Raw genomic sequence first — 7,756 nt, forward strand, 5'->3', positions numbered from 1 at the left:
GAAACCCAATGGGCATGGAGATTGAGGGCAATCAAGGCACTTTGCACAAAAATTAAAGGCATTTGTCAAATATTAAAAGTTATAAGACCAAATGACAAAATATGCTGAAATCACAAGCATTTTGGTGCAAATAGATGACAAACATCGATACGATTTATCTGTATGGGATAATGTTTCGAACAAGTGGAAAAAGTGAATGAAGTTTTATAATTAAAATTATATATAAAGCTGCACACTTGATATAAGGTGTATTCCTTTGCTTACAATAAGTAAGAGAAAGTTTCTTTGAAAGTATGTTGAATGAATAGCAAGAGATATGAATATACTTCCCAAATTTAAAAACAAAGAAAAAAGAAAAGAAATTGAAAATGTACTAATCACCAGATAAGAATAGCAATTATTAAAGGAAAAGTGCTAATCACTTTTATAATACAATATAATCACTTACTAGAAATTGAGGAAATTATAGAGGCGGGGCAGCGGCACCAGCGCAGATGGCGGGTGGCTGGGTCTGGCGACCCGAGCGGCTGTCAATCTGATTGAGGCCCCTCACCTCGGCCTCAGAGTCGCCGCAGCCATGGCCAAGTCGCAAGGGATTCAGCCGCTGCTGCAGGCGGAGAAACGGGCGGCCGAGAAGGTGTCCGAGGCCCGCAAGCGAGGGAACCGGAGGCTGAAGCAGGCCAAAGCAGCAGCTCAGGCTGCGATTGCACAGCACCGCCTTCAGAGGGAGGAAGGTCAAGGTCAAGGAAGCTGCGGCTCTGGGGTCACACGGCACTTGGAGCACTGAAGTGGAGAGAGAGACTCAGGAAAGGATGACCGTCCTCCAGACCTGTTTCCGGCAGAACAGAGAAGAAGTCTTGGGTAACCTCTTGGCCTTTGTCCGTGACATCCGACCAGAAGTCCATGAAAACTACCGCATAAACTACCTCTCCGGATAGGAGAGGAAGAAAGAAGCGCCTTTTCCATGGACTGGCATTTTAGATGCCTTCATGGAATAGGAGGAAGCTTTAGAAAAGCTCAAGTTACATTCTTAAGAAAACGTGTTAAATTATTTCTGTATGTTACATAGTAGGTCCCTTCACTTTTTGGAGAGTAGCAAATCTAGCTTCTTTGTACACACTTGGAACTTATCCAAAGATCTTTGTATCTCATATTTGTTAGAATTTAATGGATATACATTGTCTGTCTTCCTATATCTTTTAGCTCAAGCAACATATATATCAAAGTTGACTTCTTTCTTAGATCTAGTAAAAAAAAAAAATCCTTTGAAGAAAGAAAGGGATTAAATACTTTTTTTCCCTAGTACTTTCTTGAAGGTCAGGGGCTTTATCTATGAAAAAGTAGTAAGTAGTTATTTGTAACCTGTGTGAAGCAGCAGCCAGCCTTAAACTAGTCCATTCTGGCTCAGAGTTAGAACAATGAATGGTAGTCTAATTGTTTAGGCTGCTTTTAGTTTCTCTTAATCAAAATTACTGGATAATAGAATTCAAGAACTTGTTAACATGCTATTACTTGGTGTACTGATAATCATTTAAAAGTAAAAGTAAAGACACTTTGTCATGCAAAAAAAATTTGAGGAAATTATAGACATCCTAATTTTACATTGAAATGAAGATAGGAGAAATTAAAGTGTCTTGAGATTTAAAATTTTTAACGGTAGAAAGTTAATCTGCAACAAATAAAGAAAGAAAAAGATACAACAATCACAATAATACACTGAATTTCCAAAGGAGAGAACAGAACTGAGGTTACCAGAGGTAGGAACGGGGGAGGAGGAGGGGAGGTAAGGGAGGAATTGATAAAGGGCCACAAAAAACGATTACATTATATAATGTTGAATATACTAATTATCCTGATTTGAGCATCACATATTGCACACAGATGTTGATATTCAACTCGTACCCCACAGATATGTACAATTGACTATGTTTCAATAAAAAAAAATTTTTTAAGTTGGGCTTTTTTAAAAAAAATGTTAATCTGATTTACCAAAGTAGCCATTGAGTTGGCTCTTAAATATTCTGATGCTTCAAGTACTGTGGAAATTTAATATAAAATAGTTTTAAATAGTATGCAATATCAATATCAATAAAGTCAGCATCCTGTGTGGATCTTCTACATCAGATTTACAAATTTTGCTTAGTATAATCTTATTCAAACTCTAAAGTGAACTTAAGAACTTTTTAAAAATACCAGCCACAATGATATCCTGTAAAAGAAATTTCAGTAAGCTGAAGTGAATCAAAGATTTAAGTTCATTACTTATTCAAAAGACATTGTCAAATATGGCAATTCTCTCGATTGAAAGTGAGATAAGCAAAGAAATAGATATTGAAGGCTGGCTGGTTAGCTCAGTTGGTTAGAGTGGTGCTGATAACACCAAGGTCAAGGGTTTGGATCCCTGTACTGGCCAGCCACAATAAATAAATAAATAATTTTAAAAAAGGAAAAAAAAGAAAAAAGAAAAACACAAATGCAAACACAAACACTCGAGACTCTGCCCTTTACATTCAAACAGCCTATCACATTGAGGAAATAAAAGGCAAAGGCGGTACTGTTGAATAGAGAGGCGTTGCGACGATGTCACGCTCTATGGCACACTCTGGGCCTGAGCAAACGGAGGCATTGCCCTGGGTCCTTAATGAGGTAAGTGGAGCACTACGGAGAAAGAGTGGGGAGTCAGGGGATCAGAGAAGGATCATGTGTGGACAGAGAAGGGGTGAAGGGGAAACAGCTGGTCATGGGATATAGGAAGGAGATTGGGAGGAAGGGACCAGCCTTGAGTTAAGGGAAAGGGTTACCGTGGAATGGGGGAGGGTTACAGGAGGACTGGGAGAGCTTACAGGGGAACACTTTGCAGGTTACGTGGAGAAGTTAAATAGGGGAATAAAGAGAATAGTGGGGAGTAGGGTGTTACGAGGAGACAGGGTGAGGTAGTGGGATAAGGAGAGGTTATAAGGGGACAAGAAAAAGTTGTGGGAGGACAAGGAAGGTGCCTTGGATTGAATTGTATCCCCCAAAGTCCATGTATTAGAAACTTAGTCTCCACCGAGACAGTGTTAAGAGGGTGAGGAATCCTATAATAGTAATTGAAAGGTGGAGCCTTGAAGAGGTGATTAGATTGTGAGGACCATGCCCTGGTAAATGGATTAATAAGTTGATGGTTTAATGGTGGTCATGGGCATGGTTCTGAAGGCTTGCACAAATGCAAACACAAACACTCGAGACTCTGCCCCTTACATTCAAACAACCTATCACATTGAGGAAATAAAAGGCAAAGGCGGTACTGTTGAATAGAGAGGCGTTGCGACGATGTCACGCTCTATGGCACACTCTGGGCCTGAGCAAATGGAGGCATTGCCCTGGGTCCTTAATGAGGTAAGTGGAGCACTACAGAGAAAGAGTGGGGAGTCAGGGGATCAGAGAAGGATCATGTGTGGACAGAGAAGGGGTGAAGGGGAAACAGCTGGTCATGGGATATAGGAAGGAGATTGGTAGGAAGGGACCAGCCTTGAGTTAAGGGAAAGGGTTACCGTGGAATGGGGGAGGGTTACAGGAGGACTGGGAGAGCTTACAGGGGAACACTTCACAGGTTACGTGGAGAAGTTAAATAGGGGGATAAAGAGAATAGTGGGGAGTGGGGTGTTACGAGGAGACAGGGTAACGTAGTGGGATAAGGAGAGGTTATAAGGGGACAAGAAAAAGTTGTGGGAGGACAAGGAAGGTGCCTTGGATTGAATTGTATCCCCCAAAGTCCATGTATTAGAAACTTAGTCTCCACCGAGACAGTGTTAAGAGGGTGAGGAATCCTATAATAGTAATTGAAAGGTGGAGCCTTGAAGAGGTGATTAGATTGTGAGGACCATGCGCTGGTAAATGGATTAATAAGTTGATGGTTTAATGGTGGTCATGGGCATGGTTCTGAAGGCTTTAAAAGGAGGAGTGAGGACTTAGCTCTCCCTGCTTTGCCATTTTCGCCATGTGACATGTGACACCCTGTGTTGCTTCTGCCATTTAGCATGTGATACCCTGCGTCACTGTAGAGTTATCACCAAGAAGGCCTTCGCCAGATGTGTTCCCTGGACTTTGGACTTCCCAGCCTCTGAAACTGTAAGCAATAAATATTGTTTCTTTACAAATTACCCAGTTTTGGGTATAAGCAACAGAAATGGACTAATACAGAGAGTTTAGAGGAGTACAGAGAAAATTCAAAAGGGGCGGAAACAGTGTTATAGAGGACAGGGAGTTGTCATTAGGTGTCAGTGAGGGGAATAGAAAAGGGAAATCAGGCAGCACTAATTGCATTATAGGGGACAGTAAGGACGTTATATTGGGACAGTGATGTAGTGTGGGGTGACGTCATTTTTCAGAACTGCTCTGATGAGTGGAGTTGGTTCAGCCTGGTCCCCGTTGGTTGAGGTCTCCGCTGCCCACTCTTCTGGCTGCTGGGCTTCGACCTTTGCCCTGTCTGTCTTTGTACTCAGTCTGCTGCCCTCAGGGGCCTGTAGGTCAAGCCACAGAACACCGGTGATGAGATGTCCCTGAATCCCCACTTAGAGGATTGCCTGGTTCTGTCCCCGTGGCCTCTTCTGCTGCCTGCCCTTTGGGACTATAGCCATCATTTTCACCTGCAAAGGGAGCATTGTCCAGCCCCTCCTTTGTGCCTCACCACAACCTTTTCAATGGGGATTCACACTCCTGTTTAATTCCCCTCCCTTATACAGGCAGCCTTAAATCATCTTTTGTCTCCTCCCATGGGACTTTACCCTACTGCATCCAACTTCCTTCCACTTGCTTCCTGTCACTGAGGATCCCTGCCCTCCCACTCTCCAACACTTCCTTCTGTTCTTCTCAAAGAAGCCTTCCTCCATCTCCACCTTTCCTCCTGTATCTGCCCCCTCTTGCTTCATTCCAGGGACCCTGCCCTGCAGTGGTTCCTCCTTCACTTTGATTCCTGATGGCACCCTCACCAACTTGCCTTCACCTCCACAAACCAAGAAAGCAAACTGACGTGGAGAGGAGCAAAAGGTGGAGAAATATTCCAACTTGGCCTTTGCCGTGGGCCTCGCAGGCATCCTGAGCCTGTCTCTATGTTGCAATACAGATGCTCCTCAACTTACCATGGGGTTGCGTCCCAATAAACCCGATGTAAGTTGCAAACATTGTAAGTCGACAGTGCATTTAATGCACCTAACCTATTGAACATCATAACTTAGCCTAGCCTGCTGCAAACATGCTCAGAACACTTACATTAGCCTGCAGTTGGATAAAATCATCTACCGCAAGGCCTATTTTATATCGATAGCCCAAGAAAAGATTAAAATTCAAAATTTGAAGTATGGTTTCTACTGAGTGCGAATTGCTTTTGTATCATCATAAAGTCAAAAAGAGGTAAATCAAACCATATTAAGTCAGGGACTGTCTGTAATTTCAGTCCATTTAGCCTGATGGTTCCTGATGTTCACAAGTCAGGAACATCCCTCAGAACTCCAGAGACTGGAGGCCCCTTTTTATCTCCAGTATCCCTTTGGACTGGGACCTATGAAGATGTTTGTGCATCCCCATCTCTCTGTTTATTAATCCAGTCAGCTACCACCGATGGCTGAATTTGTGCTAGGCATAATAAAAACTTCAAGCTTCTTTGCTGAGAGGTTGTGGTAGAAGCTGAAGGATTCAGGATCAGAAAATATTTAGAATAACTTGAGTCTCAAGCAATGCTGCTTTTTGGCCCAGATGACTATGAGCAAAACACGGTGAGAGGGGCTATATCAATTAGCTTAGGCTAAATTATGCTACAGTAACAAATGACCCGCAAATCTCAATGGCTCAAAGACAGCAAACATTAATTCCTTGGTGAACTAGTCAGTTTTCAGCTGTGCTCCAGGTCGTCTCCATTACAGGATCCAGACTGAAGGAGGAGATGGTATTTTCAATACTGCAGATCTCATCGCAAATAAAAAAGAATGGGAATCACACAATGGCTCTTAAAGCTTCTGCTCAGAAATGGCCCCCATCCCTTCTGCTCAGATTCCCTGGCCAAAGCAAGTCACATAACTGAATCTGACATCAGTGGGGTAAGGAAGAGTAAATCTCCCACAAAGAGGGGCAGGAAACATGTGGAACGATAATGCAACCTACCACAAGGGCATGCTTTCCCATGGCAGCTCTCAGGCCACCTATATGTATTTGGCACTCTGAGTCTGAGGGAAAACACCCATCATTAGAGAGTGGCCATGATCAGAGAAAAACAGGATGAACCAAAGGTATCTCATGGAATAGCATTCTCTCCAATGTCACCAGGAACAGTGACAAGTGTCAAGATACTTCAAATAGTTCACAAATGGGGATCTTCCCCAAGGGGTGGAACTTATGGGTAGGCCCTTTTCCATTTATAATCTTACCCCTACCCTCCACCACCAGGGGTAACTACTTTTCACATTTTTATGACAATCACTTCCTTAAGTTGCTTTGTATGATTATCACCAAAATACATGTTCCTAGATAGTGTAGTTAAGTTTTGCCTGTGTTTTAAATTTTACAAAATAGAATCATACAATTTGTAATTCTTTTTTGGTGCCTGGCTTCTTTTTCTCAATGTTATGGTTTTAAGACATCCGTATTCTTTTGTGTAGGTATAATTAATTCATTTTTATTGTTGCAAAAGATTCCATTCTATAAATATGTCATCATCTATTTATCCATTCTATTGGTGATAGACATTTGAGGTTTTGTAGTTTGGGGACTTTATCTACAATCCTGTTATAAAAATTTGAGTATATGTTTCCTGCACATCAGCATGTATTTGTGAGGATATACAGCCAGAATTATGGTGTTGTAGGGTAAGTGTAGCTTCAGCTTAACTATTAATGCCAAACTGTTTTCAAAAGGGTCCTGCCAATTTACACTTCCACTGGCTGTTTATGCATCCACGTGGTTCTTCAGCTGGCAAATGCTTGATATTGACTGATTCTTGTGGTTTATATTTTGCATTTTTATGATTATTCATTAAGGTGGAATAATGCTTTTTGAAAGATTTATTGGCCCTTTATGTAACCTCCTTTATTTAGTTACTGGTTCAAGTATGTTGCTCATTTTTCCACTGGGCTGCTTGTAATTTTCTTATTGGCTTATAGAAATTCCTTATATAAGTGTGTGTGTCTTTGTGCGTTGTGTTGTAAATATCTTTTACCACACCATAGCTCACCTTTCTACTCTTTTAATGGTGTCTTTTAAAAAACAGAAGTTCTAGATTTGAATACAGACAAATTTATTAATTTTTTTATGGTTGTGCTTTTTGTGTTTTGTTAACATAAACTTTCCCAACTCAGGAGCTAAGATATCCCCCTTTATTTTCTCCTAAAGGCTTTATGATGTTTACTTTTGTACTCAAGTCTATAATATATCTGTAATTGATTTCTTCATATAGTTTGAAGTAGAGATCAAGTTTTTTTTCTTCTATGTGTACACTCAAATGTCCCAGCATCACTTATTGGAAAAACTCTCTTTTTCCCACTGTTGTGCATGGCTTTGTTGTAAATTGTGCATATATATAAATGGGACTCTGTATTAGTTTTCTACTGCTGCTGTAACAAATTACCACAAACTTAGTGGCTTAAAACAACACACATTTATCATCTTACCATTGTTCTGTTGTTCAGAAGTCTTGCATGGATTTTGCTGGGCTAAAATCGAGGCATCAACAGGGCTCCATTCCTTTTTGTAGGCTCTGGGTAGGATCTGTGTCCTTGTCTGTTCC

At 41.3% G+C, this 7,756-nt stretch overlaps 1 pseudogene; it reads left to right on the plus strand.

The window, feature by feature from the left end:
* Nucleotides 1-551: 551 nt before the first annotated feature.
* LOC103601459 lies at nucleotides 552-938 on the plus strand (annotated as a pseudogene).
* The last annotated feature ends 6,818 nt before the right edge of the window (nucleotides 939-7,756 follow it).

Source organism: Galeopterus variegatus, unplaced genomic scaffold, assembly GCF_000696425.1.
Source record: "Galeopterus variegatus unplaced genomic scaffold, G_variegatus-3.0.2 Scaffold3741, whole genome shotgun sequence".
Classification (NCBI taxonomy): Eukaryota; Metazoa; Chordata; class Mammalia; order Dermoptera; family Cynocephalidae; genus Galeopterus; species Galeopterus variegatus.